This window comes from Lates calcarifer, linkage group LG8 (genome assembly GCF_001640805.2).
Source record: "Lates calcarifer isolate ASB-BC8 linkage group LG8, TLL_Latcal_v3, whole genome shotgun sequence".
Taxonomy (NCBI): domain Eukaryota; kingdom Metazoa; phylum Chordata; class Actinopteri; family Centropomidae; genus Lates; species Lates calcarifer.
The window spans coordinates 14362183-14383011 of record NC_066840.1 but is presented as its reverse complement, the minus strand read 5'-3'; the positions used below and the strand labels follow the sequence as shown (position 1 = coordinate 14383011).

Genomic DNA, 20829 nt, shown 5'->3' with positions numbered 1-20829 from the left:
GGTTTGTTTTTATAGTAGTCCTCCGCCACGGACATGGAGGAGGTGGTGATGCGGCTCGCAGAGGTCAACACCCAGCAACGCGCTCCCATTGGCTGCGCGCGGCTACGTCACCAACTGCCAGCCCGGCTGCCGCTCTGATTGGATGATTCCGAGCTCAATCAACCGCAGGGTTCTATTTACGGTAGTGCTTTGCCTTTCATGTGCTTTGGACTATTTTATTCGAGCAGGTTTTAGCTAAAATATCTTTTTAATTCCTCATTTTTAGAAGATATTTTCTTCCTGCCTTAATAGTGAAAAGTTAAAACATCAAAATGGCTCCAGTTTAAAACACTGACACGCCTGTACACGTCTGTTTTACATGATGCAAATCCCCTTTTAAAGCTCCTCTGTGCTGTGCTCGGTCATGCATGAAACCTATGGCTGAACAAGGAGTCTATTGTGATGGTAATGCTCAACAGTCTGTGTAGTTATCGTTGCCAGTCACTGATATGAAACCACCACATTTGGCTCTGCTCTCGCCACCACAGGGTTAAACAGAGCCGTGGCGGAGGGACACACCTGTCACTGGTTGTGTTCCCTGCTCCTCACCAATGACATTTTGATGTTCCTTGAGCCAGCAGCTGTAGCCTAAACCTAACAGCTGACAAGTGCTGGTTTATGATACAGCACAATTTCCACTGCTTTTAAAACAAAAACTGATGGAATCTCATAATTGGCATCTGTGCAAATATTGACATTTCTCCCCCCTACTGTGCACCTCTGATTAAATCCTCTTCGTTATAAGGTCCGTGGACTGTGAGAATGAATAGTTACACAATGATCAGCTCTCCGGCTGCTGGCTACTTGTTTTCAGCAGCTGTGCAGTGCAGGGCTTAAGCTCTCTCCCCCCTCCTCCTCCCCCTGTGTCAGGGCCTAAGGTGTGTGACGCCACAGCCTGTTCTTACCTAACATGGGCTCCCACACTGTGTGTTTGCACAATAAATACAATGCCACATGAATTATACAGCTGGGAGGGAGGAGGTGGAGGAGAGAGAGAGGAGAAGACAGGCTGTGCTTAGCTGAGACACAAAAGTATTTCCCGACTCAAAAAGAACCCACGCAAACGCTGGATGTCACGTCTGTAAACGTTGCATTTGAGAGCTGATTTATAGGAGAGCTGCTAGACTCTCTGGAGGGAACAGCAGGGGAGTCAATATGATTTCAAAGGCGTATATGATTGGTCTGAATCAATAATAATTCATTTAGATAGTCTGTTGTCTAAGTCATGTTCCTTATTGAATCATGATAGCAGAAATGAGAAAGCGGACATATTCCTCTGCTCTTTCTCTGCTCAGATATATATATATTTTAGAGTACACTATTTATTATAGCAAACATCAGAGTGATACAGTGCATACAGAAAGTTTTCAGACCCTCTTAGGTTTTCCACATTTTGTTACATTTTAGACTCATCTTACAATGGATTCAGTTCATTTTCTTTCTCTACAATCTAAACACAATACTCCACAATGACATCAAAAACAGGCCTTTGGAGTGTTTTGTAAATTCATTAAAAATGAAAGACTGAAATATCCAATCTATCTAAGTATTCAGACCCTTCATTTAGTACTAAGGATGCAAAGGGGCGGAAAAACTTCTGCGGAAACTTTCAATGGGAAGATAGGCTGCAGGATTTTGGAAATATTTCAGCTTGGAAACTTGTAAAATATTGTAAGGTGGATGCTGGATAAATGCATATACATATGTTAGATGAATAGATGAACACTCCTCAATCAGCTGCTAAAGCAAACTATAACCTACAAACAGCATCAGTTGAGCTAGCTAGCACCATGATAGCTAGCCTCTTAAACTGTCACTGTCAGAGGGTAGAAGATAGAGGGAAAGATGGATGCAGAAAACCTTTTCCAGAGTGCTCTGGATATCAGATCAGGTCAAAGGTTTCTATTTCAACAAGACAACGACCCAAAGAATACAGCCAAGAAAACACAGGAATGGCTGACCTGAAAATGGCTGCACACCAACACTCTCCATCCAACTTGGTTGAGCTTGAACGATTCTGCCAAGAAGAACGGGGAAAAACTTCCAAAAGAGAGGTTTGCCAAAACACTCCAAAAGCCTGTTTTTGTGGTGGAGTATTGTGTATAGATTGATGGGAAAGAAAATGAACTGAATCCATTTTAAGATGAGTGTGAAACATAACAAAATGTGGAAAACCTGAAAGGGTCTGAAAACTTTCCAAACGTACTGTGTATCCTCTGTGAGAACATATGCTTTGAAAGGACATGTGGAGTACAAAGAGAAGCACAGAGGGAGGGTTTCATCAGTCTTTTAAAGTCACTCCTGCAGATCTCTAAGAAGAAAAGCTGATGTATTAACCCCCACCATATGCACACATATGATGGGGGTTAATTGTGGTTTATCACAATCACAATACCACAGTTGATGTTCAGCCCAGTGCCATAAACAAAGTGCAATAAGATGCAGTCAGATCGTAGCCGGAGGGGCCGCAGGATGCTGCAGGCACAATGAAGAGTTCTTCCAACCTCCAGATTGAGTCTCAGCAGGGGTGAGAGATGAGTCCCCCCCTCCACTGAGGCGCTTGTGTGATGGATGACCTGAGTACAAACTAAACACACTGTGGGGGCCTTGGAGACGCACCAAGGCCACCAGAGCAGGGCTTTTTTTTTTTTTTCACCCTCACAGCACAGGAAATGTGTGACTACGACCAAATGTTCAGACATGTTTCATGCCTGGACTACGAAGGAGACTCTGGTTTAACTCTGGGTTATCAGGGGAAGTCAGGGTTTAACAAACCCCGGTACAACATTGGTTAAGATGTCTATCAGTTGACTCTGTGTTAAATTAATGTGCACCGTATCTCTCAGATGAACAGCTCAGATTTTAATGCAAACACTTCAGAAGGTTCTTAAACATTCAAGTTTAAAAACTTAACGTTAAGCTATGAACGTGAACCGATTCAAACGTATCCTGGACTAGCCACTGTTAGCAATACCAGTAGATAACAACGCTCATACCCATACAGTGTAGCAACATGTCCACCGATAAAACTGAACAGTCTTACGTGTATGACTGACTTAATGTTAAACTAATAAGACTGAACTGCTATAAATAGTAACATTAGCAGAGTGTTCACTACTATTGATGGGAGTAGCAGCCATCTTGAATTCTTATGTCGGGGTTTCTCTGACTTTCAGAGTTGGAGATCCGACTTCAGGGGGCGTTCCAGTTGAAACTTCCGACTAGGAACTCGTAAATTCCGACTTCTGAGACGCAGTGTAAATTACCACGGCAGCAGACCTCAGGTAAAACCTATCCACCTTTCATAGTATGGGTTAATCTGTAAGTTACTCCTGAAGTTACCCTGACAGGCCTCAGGCTGAATCGCCACTCAACAACAAATAAGTTTTCGCAGTGCTGTAAGAAATGCCTCTGCTCATTCTCCCACCGTGTGTACTCTGTAAGTGAGTATTAGTTTTGGCTGTGGATAGGTGGAACAACAGTCCTACATCGTGCTTAACAATGACCTATTTGTTATTCTCCGTCAGAGTATGGATCTGGTACGAGGCGAAAGTTTCCTCCTGTTGTTGTGAGTCTGTCTGCCTGGGACCTGGAGGTAAACACAGTTAATGAAGTGAGATGTTTTAGCATGACTCATGCAAATTTTTTAGTGAAGTCAGTCCACATAGACATTTTTTCACCCCCACTCTCTCTCTCTTTTCACAAAGCTGTGAAATCCTTTTCTCTCCCTCTCTGGGCTTTTGTAGCTGCACACAAACACTAGTAAAACTCCCAGATGTGGTCAGTGGATTTTAATCTAATAAGTGTAACATCACAAGCTCAATACTGAGAGTAGATAATAAGAATATGTGCTTGTTCACCACCAAGAAAAGAATGAACAAACAGACGTTTTATATGGAAAGAAACTGGGTTTTGGCACTCTGAATTAATACAACTGGCTCTAAAGCCTCACTCATGTGAACATGCCATATAATGAAAGCTGCATTCATTTCTTCTGGTTATTTGACTAACGCTGACAGAGCCTGGATAGATTTATTAGATCCTGTTCCTTCCAGCGGACTTCAAAGCTCAAGTGTTTGGAAACATGACCTTTCAAGCCTCACCATGTGGCCTTTCTTGGTATCTTGAGCTTCACCTGAAGGATAAAGCAGATTTTTTGTTTTTTTACTAACCCCTTTTCAATTTTAGGGTTTCTTAGCTGGCTCCTTCTTTTCCTTAGAAGATGAACAAGTATAATTCAAAATACAGGCCAAAATAAATAAGCTGCTGTAACAAACCACAGGCTCTTAGCTTTCCTGCAGTTCTTCATTAAACCCTGTGCCCCTCAGAAGACAGATTCACTTATCTTCATTTCTTTTTATCTCAATATTTTGTGACCTCCAACCAAGTGTAGCAGCATAAATCTTTATGTAAGCTGCAGACAAGTAAAGCATGTTGGTCCTTTTGTCCCTTTTAAAACTACTATAATCAATATGTTTATATTAACAATGAATCACATGACAAACTCACTGAGAATGTAGTGTTTTTCAGCTCATTGTTTTGAATTTATTAAAATGGGTAATTGTGTGTTTTAATGATTATGAATTCAGATTAGTGTATATTTACATGGACTAATGTGTAATTACATTTTCAAAAGTTCAATAATTCTCACTTTAAAGGTAGCTAGCATTGGTAAATCTACAAAATATTTAAAATGAAATATATATTTCCAAGTGTTAAAGATGGAGGTAAGCGAAAATATGTGTTAGGATTGAATAGGTGTGACTTCTGGTTATTCATTTTACCGAACAAAGAGTTAGCAGCATGCTACAGCGTCTTTTTTTTTTTTTTGGTTTGATTTGTTTGAGTCAAATCAGATTTGTTTCTCTGCCGCTAACGTTACGTTAGGGTGGAATTCTGTCGGAGTTCACAGTTCACTAAGTTTCTACTGGGAGCTGAATTATCCTCAAAGGTCTCCTCCTCTCCAAAAACAAAAACAAAAACAAAACAAACAGACCTGATCATTAGAATGAGTAAAAACACTGAATTAAGCAGTTTCACGTTAAAAAACAGTGTTCAGTGGACACAGGACGTCAGTAAGAGGCTGCAAGCTGAGCTGCTGCTAACATTACGTTAGCTTGTTTTTAGCTTAGAATTCCTTCAGTGTCAATTGTTCTCCTTTACTGCTTACTCCTTTTCATCCTCTTCAAAACAAACAGAACAAGTAGTTAAAATCAGTAAAAACACTAAATGAAACTGTTTTATGTTTAAAATCAATGTTTTTCTGTGACGTTATTGGGCAACACAGGACATAGAGAGCGGCTGTTTGCTCAACTTGTTTCTCTGATTACTTCAGACCAGACGTCTGACAAAAATCCTTCATCTGGTCTAAGGTTATAGTTATAATGTTATAAAAAGTGACAGAACTAACCCTAACAGTGAGAAAGTAGTTGGCTGAAAATGTTTTAATGTCCAGCTGACGGGCGGCACTTAGGGAAAACCCTGCCGATTTGGTGAAAGACAGAAAGTCGTGTCCATATTCAAGGTATCATGGGGTTAGAGATATTGTAGATAGACCTGATATTTTTTCATTTACATTATTTTATTTTCTGTTATTTCCTGATTTTGCTTAGATTAAGTAAACTCCAAACACACCATTTATTTTATAAAAAATGAGTCTTAAAACCCTCTGTCAGCCTTTAAAGGATTTTTTAAGATTAAGTTACATTACAACGCTCTTCAGCACAGATATGCTCTGTAACTTAATCTGTAAAGCAGTTCTCTGTGCACATATATCATTTACCAGCTGACTAAATGTGATCCTGTGTGGAACAGAAGTTTTACTGCTCTGTTATTGAAATACAGTCTTAGCCGTGGAAGAGGAACAGGAGGAGGAGGTGCTCAATTAGTATTCATAGCAGCTCTGTAGTGATAGCAATCTGAGATTACGCTGCTCACTGGAATTTATAGCTTTATGCACACATGCACAAGCACCTGCTTTATTCTTCCTGTAAATTCAAAGTAATGATGGCGTTTAAACACTCGACTGTAGTGATGAAAGCAGCAGAAAGTGATTTACCAGCAGGAGGAAAATCATAAAAAAGTTTAGAAAATGAGTCCTCACTTTGGTACATGACAGCACTGAGGTCTTGAGTCTGGTGGGTGCGGGGGGATTCGGGTATTACGTGCCGCTTCCTCGAGTTGTTTACAAATTGCTGTGGCAGGGGAGAGGGAAGCCAGAGAGCTCCTTTTCACACCAGTGCCAGGAATGTCATTAATATAAGCAGAGGTAATATTTGCCACCACACCACACCCCCCCCCCCAACACTCTCTCATACCTGCATACATGGACAAACACAGGCATTTCTCTGCAGAGGGGATTAAGTGGTGTTTACGTGGGATATAATGAGCGTATTCATGCCAGCGGTTTCATATTTGAGCCGGGTTACAGTGTTTTGACCCCTGGAAAGATTCATATCAAGCCATCTGGAGGAGAAGGAAGGTTACACAATAGGAGATCAGCTGTGCTCCTCCTATTTAAATACCACTCTGCTCCACGATTCGGTTTCATGTCGGAGGATTATGTTTAGCATGCCGGGTGCTGTGTCATGAATCAGCCAGAAGAACAGAAGAGTTAAGCTTAGTAAAACAGCCATGGCACGAAGATGAGATCACTCCATGTTTTTGTGTGTGTGTGTTTTTTGTTGCTGTCCTGCCTCTCTACATGGCAAAGCTGTGCCCTTGCAGCAAGATCGACTTTTTGAGAAATTCAATTACGCTGTGAAATGAACAGCCAGTGCTTGTGGACAGAATGGGTTTTAGAGTGAAAGCCATCCATTGCAGTGGGAATATGTCACATTTCCATGAATACTGAATGGAGTGTGCTACAGTAGGCAGGCTGTCCCTGTCACTGTGATTTGTATTTTTACTCTGCCCTCACTCCCCCCTTCCTCCCATCCTCTATAAGAGACTGTCCTCCTGTAAATGACTACATACGTCGTGCAGCAGCTGATCACAACCTGTAACGTCTTCCTGTTAAGCGACATCTAATGGTCGTAGTAATTATGACATCCATTAAGTACATGCTAAATGTCCACGCTAGACCTGGGTTTGGTTCCTAGGCTAGGCTATTTCAGCCAAAACTGCAATCTTCTCCTAAACCTAACCAAGTACTTTTTATGCCTACGACTGGCATGCCAGACGTCAATACGTCCTGCTGCTGGTAGGGGGCGGTACCCTTTTCTTTAAGTGTAGGAACAAACAACCGCTATGGTTGTATGAGTTGGAGGACTTGTCGGAGAGAAACTTCCTCCCTCCCTCCTCAAACAGATTACTGTCTGTAACGGCTGATGTCACATCATGCAAACAACATGCATCATCCTCAGCACAGGATAATAACAGGAAACATTAGCATACACGAGCTGGAAGACGTCCTCGAATCAAAGCTTTTTCATATGAACTTCCATCAAAGAGCATGCACAGCCAGAATTTGCATAGATCCTCTACTTATTGAGAAGCCTTCAATCCTGTTTGCCAGAAATGATGTCAATGTAGTCATGGCAACTATTCTTACACATTACCCCATGCTCCTCCACAGTTAGAGTAGCACTCAAGTGTTATTTTACTGACAAATGTCAGATCTCATTTCTTAAATGGCAATGAGGCTTTCTTTTTTCTTTTCGCTTTTTTGTTGAAAATATAGACGAAGGAGAAGAGGAAGAGGTTAATCCCTCGCTTCGTTCTGCCTTCATAAACAGCTGACCAGGATGAGAGGGTATAATGAGCCAGAAGTCATGGTCATTCATGTGTGGAGAGGGTAATGATGAGTGCTGCTCGCTAATTCGCTCCATTGTAAACATCCTAATGGGAGCTCACGAGGCGCTCGCTGCCGTATACGTTAAATATTCAGTGAATCACTCAGGAGCAGTGACATATGATTTTGACGGAGATAAAGGTGTGCAGTGTTAGAGTGCATTGTCTGTAACCTCCCCTCCAACCAGCAGCAGCCTCTGGGTTCAGAGAGCTGACACAGTGCTGTTGGGATAACTAGAGAAGGTGGAGCCATATTTCGCTGATGGATGTCCTTTGATAGAAACGGAGAAAGGCGATAGGCTGGGATGAAAAAGAGCGTGAGAACACAAAAAAGAGCCACGGTGCAAAAAAAAAAAAAAAAAAAGTGTTTCGTGAGGGGAGTGCTGCTGTACTGTATGCAACTGCATCAGCAGCTCAATGCTGGGGAGTAATCTCCGGGGAGAGGGAGAGGGAGAGTAATTGTGACATTGCTCTTTGGCTGGGAATTGCTACTCAGTGCAATTCAGCCCCGGCAATCAGAAAGCGCTGGGGTGAATAGTCGATGTGGTCAATTTCAGTCAATTCAGTCGGTTTAGATGATAAATGAAAATGGCAACACCTAACTACAATACACCTGACAGATAAAGGAGAGGATTTCCCCTCTGAGAACACTTGCACTTGATGTTTAGCCTGGATAAATCTAAGTCTTCTGTTAAATGGACTTCAACTATATTAGATGAAAAGAGTTTGGAGTGATTACACCGATAAACCACAACATTAAAACCACTGATACATTAATCATCTCGTTACGGTCCTATGTTCTGCTGGGAAACCTTGGGTCCTTCATTCATCTGGACGTTACTCTGACACCTAAACAAAGAGTCCAAGGTGTTGACCTGGCCTCCAAACTCCAGCTTCTGTGGAACAAGCCAGAACCATAGACGCTCAAAAACCGCAACCCACCAGGACCAGACCAACGGCAGGGGCCTCCTCCAAATCCACCACACCACAAATACTGCTCAAGAATATCTCGAGGGAACATGACAAAGAGTCTGAGGTGTTGACCGGGCCTTCAGACTCTTCAGATCCCAATCTGATCCAGCTTCTGTTGGATGATCCAGAACAAGTCTGATCCATGGAGGCCCCAAAGAATCCACTGCCAATGTCCCGGTGCCAGACCTCACAGGACACCTCAAGAAGTCCCATGAATCTCTGATGGGTCAGAGATGTTTTAGCGGTACAAGGGAGACCTAAACAAATTTAGGCAGGTCCTACAGATGCTGGATCAGTTGCAGGATCTGGACCCAGAAGAACATTGTAAAGTAGCACTGGTTTCAGTTCCACTGTTGAGGGTTTGGTTCAGTTATATTACTTAAGGATATTTTCCCCTTCATGGTTTCTAGCCATAGTTTTTATTCGTTCAGGTTTTGACAGAGTTTTCACTGTAACTAGTTTCTACTGCACAAACAGTTCCTGAAAACAGCTCCTGGAAACAGCATGTCCTGTCATTTGTCACAGCATTGACAGATGACATTCACCTCAGCTGTACCGGAGAGGTGTCAGAGATGGATATCTCAGAACCTGAATACATCAAATTTAAACTATCTGCACGACTAGATACCACCACAGGTTGACGGAAAAGTTCAACACTTGATAAATACACTTATTTACTTCCTAACATTCCTAATGAACAGTGGATAAGATGATCGATACCGCTGTCATGTGTGTACAGGAGCAAAGAGGCAATTAGCCTACCTAGCTACTTGTTGACAAAATGAAACATTAAAACGTCAGTTTGTGATTTTAGGGGGGCAGCTATGGCTGTATCTATGTTAGTGTTTATTCCCCAGGCTTCCAGTCATTATGCTAATATGCTAACACAACTTTAGCTCTATAACTCTTCCTAGGTAATTTTTGGAGAGAAAACAAGTCAGTGTTTTTCCCAGAAAGAGAAAACATGTTCTTTCAAGTTTGGGTGAAGTGAGTGACCCTTAAAAGATAATTAGTTAGATAACTGCTAGCTTACTTATAGCAGGTAAAACAAACCGCAAATTAGGGGTGTTTCTACAATGTATCGCGGATGTGGACGATTCTGCATTGACGCAGTAACACAACGTGTCGATTAAACTCTCCTGATTTGTTGAAGTTCTAAGGTTCAAAATGACCTCCTATTAGCGTGAGATGTAGCTGCGTTAGCCGTTTTCACCCTGAGAAGCTAACGCTTGCCACTGTAAAGGAAACAGACATAAAGCCTTTTTCTAAATAATAAAAAGGCAGTTCATATTTGTCTGACCGCTTTTATTCATTGATGAAAAAGTACACTTATTTACACATATGCAATGATATAAAAAAACCGGGTAAGCAACACTAAGTGGTAATTAAAGTTAATTATTACCATTATAAATGCTACATTATGTGTGATTACAGCTCTGCCTTGTTGACCACCACAGTTTGTGAGAATGATAAGCCTCTCAGCAATCTGAAATTTGACCTTAGTGGACCAGCTCCCCTCCTCCCATCTCTCCCAGTCCAAAACTAACGTCATGTGTCCCTTTGTTACGCCACCTCCTATCAGCACAATAGAAAAGGGCCATACAAGGCCACTCCAGCTCACCACAATACAGCCAAGCTGTGTCAGTCCCACAAAAGCTGCTGGTTGTTGGGAAATCGAGACTTAGCTTTGCACCGTGAGGTAGGGAAAAGTCCAACATCCTGGTCATTGATGTAACACGATTTGTAGTGAACACTGAGCTAAATTCACGAGTCCTTTCATTCCTGCATAAAGAGCTAAATGCTGTGTTGATCAGGTAGAATTAAGATTTGACAATAGAAAACCCAGCAAGGTAAGCGTTAACTGCATGCATACGAGTGTTGAGTGTGTACCTCGGCTTACAGAGGTGTAGATAAATAAACTTCTGTATGTAGAGCTCAGTGCAGGCTAACCTCCCTCTGAGCTGGGTCCTAGAGGGCATTTACTTAGCTCAGTGTTTACTGTTGCCGCCGTGACCCACTGATGTGTGGGGGCGGATAGAGGCCTGGAAAGAGGCCGACAAATTGGGAAGAATGTCGCGGGGAAGTGGTGAGTGATTCCATGTCTGTGTGAAAATCCATTAATCACAAATTTGCCCTGATCGAAATGAGAGGTCAAAAACAGAACCCTCCTCCAGTCTTTCCTATTTCTTCACTCTGTTGTGCAAGCTTTTTCTTTAGCTCTAACATTTAGCTCTGTAATATTTGCTTCTTCCCTGTGACAGTTTGCTCTTCTTATCTGTACTTTTTTCCATATAAAATGTGCCATATTCCCCCTCCTTTCTCCCTGCACTCAGTCACAGTGTGAGTGGCTGTAGTCTGGAGTGACGCCAGTACAAACAGCTTGGGCAAACCTGCTTTCAGAACAGGGTTCATGAGAGCATTTCTATCCTGCTAGCTCTCACAAATGTGTGTGTTTGTGTGTGTGTGTCATGCACTCACATGACTAATCCCAGGACACGGTGCCATGAGTCTACGAGGTCAACACGTACATCCTCAGTTTGATTTGAATCAGGGCAGCTTCAAGTCACCAAACAAAAACAAAAACACATTTTCTATCTCCCCCTTTTTGATTTTGTGTTTTGATGTTTTGTTGTGTGTTCCACCATCATCACACTGCACTCACATGCCGTATTAATCAGCTGTATTATTGATAATTGCTCTGAGGCATGCTCATTAGTTGTCGAGACAGCATTGTGGAGTAAAGACAGCAGTATCAGCAGCTCAGGGTAAACACTTTATCTATCTGAAGAACATGTTTCCCGAATCAATGGGATAAACAATGAAGGAAAATAAGATAATTTAAAATATCTCATGCCCTCAACTGGTTATAATTTATAATTGATGAGGCAAATAGAGAGCGTCTACAACCAGGAAGTAAGTTAGCATGCTAGCATTACCAGTTCCCTCGTCCCAAAGTCAGTGTGTTTCTGGTTAAATGTCTGAAATAAGGTCTGTGGTTTTAACACAAGCTCAAGACATTTTCAGGTTTTATTCTCCGACATAAAATGGGTCAGTAAATCCCCCACTCCTGATGTTTGAAGCTTTTACGTGTCTTAAAAAAGGCGGTTGCTAACGAGTGTCTAAATGAGACTACAGAGGTTGTCGGGGACGTTAACATGAAAACCCATCTACTCACCAGTCCACCTTTACAGCCTCGTTGTGTTTCTACTCACGCTCTTTCAAACTCTCACTAACTTTCTAAGAAGAAAGGCTTTTGTAGAAGAGCTCAGAGCTAAATGAAATGACCAGTTGGAAGCTTAGTGGTGGAGACGGTCATGTGACCGTGGTGTAGTTGGTTTATAGCCTAACATTATCTTCTTACTTCTGGAGGATTGGATTTAGGCTTCAAACATCAGAACAGTGGTGTTCATCTGTGAAGATGATCTGATCAACTAAACCTGGAAGGATCAGAAACTTTAGTTGGTCACAGCAATAATCCAAAACCCAATTAAAAAATCCAAAAATCCAAAAACATGTCATCCCTGCACCAATCTATTGGTCCTAGGGAGGGTCCAGGCCTTGACCCACCACACTGGGGTCATTTCAAGCTGGATGGTGGACAAAGGTGGATTTGAAGTTGTACTTTTACACAGCTGGCTGTTTGTGTTGGTGGGAAGCTGATGAGGGATCATGCTCTTGTTTTTCTTCCTCCACTGGCTTTTCTGTTTAATACTAGCAAATATAACTAGACTACAAAATATTTGGACTGTCTCAATAAGGGGGAGTTTTACGGTGTAGTTACAAAGCTCAGTTGTTGGCGCTCTCATCTTTCCCTGGTGATAATTTCTCCTCTCAATCAACCTGATACCTGTGTTGTAGAAATAATGAGAGAAATACACAAATGTGGCTCGGGAGAGTACTAATCACACGGAGCAATCTGCAGCTTCAAACCTGCATCTGTGCTCCTGAACAAAACAGATTGCTGTTTTAATGCAAAATGGAAGATGCACGGATGTCACTCAAGCTGCTAAAAAATAATAATAATAAAAAAAAAACCCCACCTCTAACAACGGTGAGTCATCGCGTCAAACTCCCTGACTCCGAGAGAGGAAGAGGAAGTGAGACTGACTGTCACATCATCATCCACACGAGGTTTTTGATTATTTGTAATAATACACTCACAGCTTTTGATTTCTGGGAGCAGCACATGACAATAAGTTTTCCTGAGATGCCAAACCAACAGTGAAAAACACAAACCAACAAGCTCCCCAAGAGCGAGAAACCAAAACAATAGAGATGTTAGTTTGCTGTATTTTCAACATTTATTTAAGGGCGTGGGGGGAAACGGACCTGACGAACACAACGCCCTCTCAGCAGGACAGTGGGCAGCTTATGGAAGCTCCGCTTTCAGCAGCAGCTGTTATCGAATGCTAATTCACAAACCCATCTTGTGTTTGTGTATCCATGTATTCATTACTGGCACTGGATCATAATTGTACGCAGCCACTGGTGCTACGAATGAATGATTTCGGGAGGAGCCGTCGTTCCTCAGTCAGGTGTTATTGTTCGGCTGCTTGCTGATATGAAGCTTATGAAATTATCCGTTTTCACCTCAGCAGTAATAATAAAATATGGACGGGTCGCACAGAGAGGAATCAATAATGCGTTTCTGGTGGGAATCGGAGTCTGGGAGGGGAGAGGTTTGTATTTCACCCAGGCCAGACCGGGGTGAAACTCCAGCCCAGGCCTCAGTCTCAGTGGGAATGAGGCTGAATACTCCCTATTCATAGATGATGCCCTCTCTCTGTTTCTCTGTCTCCCTGTAACACATTAACTGTCTGTTGCCTCAGGCAGACCTGAGAAGTCGGGAGGAAAACTTCAGAGAGCAGAAGTAGTTTGGATTCTGTTGCCTAAGCTCTAAAAGCTCGCGGACCATCGCACTTAAAAGTGAAGTCTGAGGGCTTTTCTTTATTTTACAATGTGGCACAGACACGAGAGTCTGAGAAGGAAGAGGGAGATGAAATAAACGAGATAACAAGCAAAAAAAGACCAATCATTACACATATATCCTTATATAAACGTGTTTTATTATTCAATTCAAAAGTTTTCAGTGCCTCCAGTCAGTCTTGAAACAAGGCAGATTGATTTTAACTCACTTTAAAGGAAGAACTTCCTGTTTTGATGATGGACATAAATAAAGAGATATATAAATTTTACAGTTTATATTTTTTGGTGTTTTGATGAGGACTGCTCTAATGCTTCACAGGCTGCCTGATGCATTAGTAATTATTCAGCCTGGCATAGTGATACGCTGTGAAATGATCACTGCTGTCTGACTCTGGTGGCAGCCGATAAAATGGACTGTTACTTTAACTCATAGCCTGAAACTAGCTGCAGAGTGCTAACTAGCTAACCCTATACACTTTAAATAGATATTGTTGACTCTTTTCCACTTTTGCTATGTGTTAGCACGTCACAGGTAAACAATTTCATCACAAATAATAAGCAGTACCATGGGAAATTAATGTAAATTCAGTGTACTGTTATACTGTAACTGGTACTTTTCGTTTAATTTTGGTAACAGTTCGTTATTTATGTTCTGTAAGTCCAATATTCATTCTTATTTTAGCTGTTTTGGTATGTTTTTTGTTTTCTGAAATGTTGTGTGAAATGTGTTATGTGAAATGTTTTTTGTTGTGTCTTCTAAAATGTTTTATATTTTCCAAAATGTTTTGTTTTCTGAAAAGTTGTGTTTTCTTAAAAATGTTTTTTTTGTTTTGTGAAATGTTTTTTTTAATTTTCTGTACTGTGGTGTTTTCTGAAACGTCATTTTGTTTTCTAAAATGTTGTGTTTTCTAAAATGTAGTGCTTTGTGAAATGTTGTCGTGTTTTGTGAAATGTCCAGTTTTCTGAATTGTTGTTGTGCTTTGACCTTCAGGGCCACCGTAGAAATCTTCCTACTACAGGTGGAAATTACTGTCAATGAGAGAGTTAGAAGTGAACTAAAACACTACGGTGTGGGCTGTGAAACCAAAACAAAGAGCTGAAAGACAAGAAAGAAAGAAAAATTACTCAGTGAGGCTGATTATTCTGTCACTCTGAATGACCTCTTTCATAAACACAGTCATTGTTCTCATTTGTTAATACAAAGATATTTATTAGAGCAGCTTTTAGAAAGCAGTTTATTTTAGTCTCCAGACTTCAAAAATCTTCATAAAAAAGAAAATGTGTGTGTGTGTGTGTGTGTGTGTGTGTGTGTGCAGGCCTGTCTGTATGAGACAGTGGTTACCTACTGAGTCCCTGTTTAGTTTCCACTCTGTGCTCAGTTTCACTCTATTTCAGAGTTGGCTAATTAATCATGCATTATTAAGAGACAGAACCAGGGAGTGTAATAGCCTTCACTGCAGTACAGAACCAGGTCTTAATGACTGCTCTGTGTGTGTGTGTGTGTGTGTGTGAAGGTCAGACAGACAGTAACTTTGAGTGTCTTTGATTTTCTAGGCTGTGTTCATGTGTTTAAAGGCGACTTCCCCCAAACTCCACTTAGATTTTGGCGACATTTGAACCATCAGCCAGCATCCATCACATCTGACATATCTACTTTGTTCTATTCTACTCTATTCTATTTTATCCGTCATCTGATATCATCACATCACACATCCCTGTCCTCAGCCACTTAACACTAGCACATATCGTTGTATGTATTTTCTTTCTACATATTTCCTATTTTTTCGTCATCCTTCACTGCCAGCTTTGCACATCTGTTCTCAGATGAAAATATTGCACATAACTATATTTATTCATCGTTGAAATGGTTACTGTGAGTTGTAAATTTGCAACTTAAATTATTTTCCTGTACATATTTTGAAGATCTTTCTTCATTTTGCTGTTGTTACCTGTTACTTGAATTTCCCTCACGGGATCAATAAAGTACATTTATCGTATCTTATATCTCCCTGCGATGTGTTCACAGTCCTCTGCTCACACACATTTACTTATGATTGACTGAGGCCGCTGAGGTGATCGAACCCTGAGGTTGCACTGATTGAAGACAGAGTCGTCTACTCCCTATTGGGACCATTAGCTTAGCCACAGTTAGCTGGTTAGCCTGGTCACCTGCACTTTCAGTTTCTTTATGCCTCCATCATCCCTCTCTCTCTCCCTCTCTCTATTTGCAGACAGACTGACAGACTGCCAATGTCCTGTCACCCCCCCACCACCAGTACATAACGTGGGCCGGCGCACACGTGCAGACAGAGCTACACCGCTGCTTCCCTCCCCTCCCCTCTCCTCCCCTCTCCTCCCTCTCTCCGCACACACATGGGTTCTTGCCAGGATGAAGACCTTGCTTCAAGGGTTTAATCAGAGGCAAAGGGACTCTCGTCTGCAGGCAGCCGCTCCGAGAAATAACACATAAACCTGGCGGCGGCGGCGGCAGCGAGGCGCACCGGCCCACTTTGCAATCAGACAACATTTCGAATACTAATCAAACATGTGGCAGAAAATTTACATTTAACCGAAGTGATGCGGAGGAGCCATCTGCCCATTGATTAGCAGGACACCACAAAGATCACTCTCCGCCTGGGTGGCAGACATGACATGCATATTACAAATAATATTGAATCTGCTGTCATCTTAGTTTTGAGTCAAATTAGTGCGACTACTGTATGTTCATGAAGCACACGGCTGACATTTTATTCTGATTGGTTGGCAGGGTTTCAAATCTTCTTCTCGTGTGAAGAGTATAACCTTTTAACAGGACTTAAACAACGTGGCTAAAGGAAAAAATACAGGGTTTTCCTTAAGTGCAGGCTGTATGCCAGACGGTCGGACATTAAAACATTTTCCTGTCACTTTTTAAAATGTTATAACATCATCTTAAACCAGACGAAGGATTTTTGTCATTGGCCGTCTCGCTAACCAGAGTACTGTTATTCTAACTGTTAGAGTTGATGGCCATAATATGCAAATAAACTTTAAGTTGTCATAAACTGGAACTAAACTTTAACACTCACTTTCTCTCACAAATGATCCTCACTACTAGTGTGAATTTCCTACTTCTTCGTTACCAAGCTGTGTTAAATGTCCTCTCCAGTCTCACATGTGATGCATCATAGGTTTAAAAATCTGCTGACCATTGAACCTTCTGTGGCACATGATATCCCGAGCTTTATTTCAACCTCCAGCTCTCTCCTGCCCTGGCTGGTTTTTTTTTTCCACTCATGCACATGTATTTGGCTCCAAATCTGAGGTCAGGATAGTATTTAGAGAAATGTTGTGAAAGCTTCACCTGACCTGACGGCACGCCGAGGGCACGCAGCCCCGCTCGGCTCGGCTCTGGATAATCTGCGGTCAGGAGCCAAAAGGGAGCAAAGTCAAGCCCCAACAGAGAGAGAGTGAGGCAGCTCGGCTCACCTATAGGTCAGGCTCTGGTTACAGGAGAGGTGAGCTCACTCAACAGTATTTCTGCCTCGCTGCTCTTCATCACAGGAAGTGGTCAAACAGATCACTGACAGAGGGAACGACCTGGAAAACGTGACTAGATAATAAACACCCTCTGGAGTGTTTGGCACGGTGATAGCCCGAGTGTGTAACGCAATACGTGGTTGCTTATTTCGCTGTGACTAATTGTACCCTCCACTCACAAGTTGAGGAAATCCATCATTTGAGGGGAGGAACCAACAGATTGCTCAATATCAGTTCATGATGGACGCATGTTTTTCTGTCTTTTAATAGCGCAGAATCGAGGTGGGGAATCCTGCCAGCGGTCTCTTGGGTTACAACACAAGACACCACCGAGTGACCGCTGACATGCAAACATCAGGCGGCACCGACCTCAACCAGCCGCTTGAGCTTCTTACAAGGCTGTAAAAGATATTTTACAAGGACTTGAGCAATAAAGCTGTTCAAGTCGGAGGCCTGACTGGTAATCGTTGCCGCACAGCTGTGGGCAACGCTTCAGACATTAATGAGAATATGATTGATCACATGGGGGGTAATTGAAATTGATTAATCATTTGAGAGTTGGAACTTAATCTCGCCAGTCTCCAGGAGTTATAGAGGTTATGAGCAGACGGCAGCAGTGGAGATTCTGCATTATCATGCGAGCTGTAGGCAGCCCGACAGGCCAACAGAGCAGACCGGGCTCGATACTCGCAGAGACTGACCTGAGAGGCCTGGTCCTGACAGCTGATTTCCATTTCCCAGAGGATTAAAGAAGTAGCAAGTGCTGAGGTATTTGTCTAAAGCTGTGAATTGTACCTACAGGGAACATTTGATTTGATGGATAACGTGCTCAGTACAGAAGTTAAAAGTTGCGTAATTTGTTGTTGCACACTAAAACTTGGAAGACAGTCGCAGGCAGATGTGTGTACGAAACACCCACCACATCTGGCTCATCTGGCTCTGGCCACACACTCTGACAGGAAGTGGATTAGCGCGCCGGTTGGCCCGACGAGGACAAACCCACAGAGAGTATCTATAATCTGCACATCCACAGATCTAATGGAGATTGTGGCAACGGTCTCCAGTCGAGCTAAGAGATCAGAACGAGGCGGCCAGCTGTTGTAGAGACACAGGTCCGCTACAGAGACCTGGGTTAGCATCACAGCGGTTAGCTTCCAGGTTCGTGACATAGAGTGACAGCACACTACGACCATATGTCACCTGTGTGCAAACTGTAATAGCAGACGGCGATCAATCAGCGTCCCCTTGGATTGTTTGAGGATCCATTTGCATTTTAGAGTTGCTGTGTTCTCTCACTCCCAGTCTCCTGGCACATGATCGCACCGCAGCTAAAATAAACCATCTGAAAGCTCTGAGGCTTAAAGCCCTTCTGTCGCTCACATATTAGGTGGGCAGAGGAAGCTCGACTTTTTAAGATAATTCCTCTCCAATTTGGCTGCGGCCAAAAACCTCTTACCTAAATGAAAAACATTTTTGAAGGGAGAATGAGATAGTGAGAAAATAAGCAGAGGCAGGGAAAAGTTATGCAATCTTATGCTGTGATTAGCAGAGCTGATCATTCACCTACTGCCCCTGAAGGGCACGTCTATCAGGAATACTGTGCTATGTCTTTTAGTAACGTCTTTAGTAACCATGATGACACAAATCACGAAAAACCCATTGAAAATTAATGGTAAGTCCCTGTGAAAATGATCAAACCCACCCTTCTTTTAAGCCACATGATATTGTCATATTTCCAGGTAGAAAAATGGTTGAAACTTTAAACAGGTCACAAGACATAACACTTTCATGGGTTAAATCAGCATTTTCATAGCTGTTACAGTTTTTACGAAATCGCTGTGTACGTTTTATCATGTTTTTTTTTATTTCAGAGTTTAGAATGGGTGTGTATTGCACGGAATGTTCTGGGCTGGAATGCATGACATCATCACTCTCTAACTGCCACCTCTGAAAATTTTGCCAAAAAATCTCAGTTTAACCAACTTTAATTCCCACAATATCTAACCTACACAGACATTGTATATATAAAAATGTAGAAAAATTTGTTGTCTCTCACCCAGTGTGACTCCCAGTGCAACATGACTCTCAGTTTTTGAATAAATCGCCTCCAAGCACAGAGAGCACTGACCAACAGTCCCATAGACTGCCATGTTAAACTGAGCTCTGAAGCTCTTGTTAAAAACAAAGATGGTGGGTGTATCAAAACTCGTACGGAGCGTAAACCATAAACAGTACATACACATATAATACATCAGAGTCTTTACTGAAGCTTTGTGGAGCTCATAGTGAGGAAATTTTGTTGATAGGACTTGTACTTTTCAAGCTATGAGGGCATTTTTGATGGTCAAGTTTTGGCTTTGGGGCCCACCACCTTTGGGGGCCCCAGTCAGTCTGGGCAGAAGTGGACTAAGCTGACTCTGATTGGCTAATTAGACTGATTAACTCTTTTTTTAATCTCATTTTTACTGCTGACAGCTGATTATCCTGGATACGAACCAAACACCAGGAACATTCAGAACTTCTCCAGGAATTTTCTAGTTACAACTTCGGTTTTACTTTTGTAGTTTTCTAGAAATGTATTTTTGATGAGTCATTTGACGTTGGGTGGCATAGATAAATTTGGAAAATATGATTCAGAGCGACTTGCTAACCCACACTTGTGCTTGGATCTCAGTCGGCAATAAACTTGTTTAAATTTTTAAATAGCAAGGTTGAAGTCTAATGTATTTGTTTCTCCCTGTACCCCACAAATAAATATTAATTTTTACTTAGAAATAAGTCACATTACAAAGGCAGAATACCTAAATCTACACATTAACTCAGTGGGGATTGTGGCCAAAACAAGGTTCACCTGCAAGCTTTTTCTGCTCTGATATTTCATGCTCAAGTTATGCCAAGTTATAATATATTTGAACTCTTGTTTTTCTTCCACGCATGTATTTTTGCATATCATCTGTCGCTCTCACTTCCTCTAGTAAGTCACTGTGACACTTCTTTTTGTCGTTTCCTTTCAGCATCTTCCTCAAAAAAGGATTCCCTCCCCACACTGCTCATGTTCCAGTTTTAATGTTGTCTCTTCTGTTGCCTTTTAGCCCCAAAATTCAGCTTCACTTATAAAATTCACTTGATGGAAATAACCAACAAAAATGCTTCTACCACAAATTTCAGAAAATAAAAAAAGATAAGAAATAAATAAATAAAATCTATCTTTTTTATTTTGCAAGAAGAGTAAGATATATCCAAGGACAGCACAGAGGTTTTGTTCTCCCATCGCACTTAGTCACATGGAAAATCGAGCAGAGCAGAGCAGCAGGGGTCCCAAGGACAGGAAATGACTTTGAAAAACATGCATTTTCAAATAATCCTGTGCCCCAGTCATGCTAATTTCAACAAGTTTAATTTTAATGAAATATACCGCTGTCCTTATTATAAAGCTCCTGCAATCACTCAGCATGAGCAGTCAGGCATGTGGCTCATTAGCCATTCAGGTTTTAAAGTTAGCTGAGATTGTTCTTTTCGGCTATTTCACATTTAAGTCTCACAGAAACAAGTTTTTATGTTTATTATTTGTGTTACTGTAAC

At 41.8% G+C, this 20829-nt stretch overlaps 1 long non-coding RNA gene across 1 annotated transcript; it reads left to right on the top strand.

Moving 5' to 3' along the window:
* Positions 1-3282: 3282 nt before the first annotated feature.
* Positions 3283-20528, top strand: LOC127142711 (uncharacterized). Its single transcript, XR_007813681.1, has 4 exons — positions 3283-3323; positions 3567-3634; positions 15960-18015; positions 20262-20528. It is a non-coding gene; the product is annotated as an uncharacterized LOC127142711 (long non-coding RNA).
* The last annotated feature ends 301 nt before the right edge of the window (positions 20529-20829 follow it).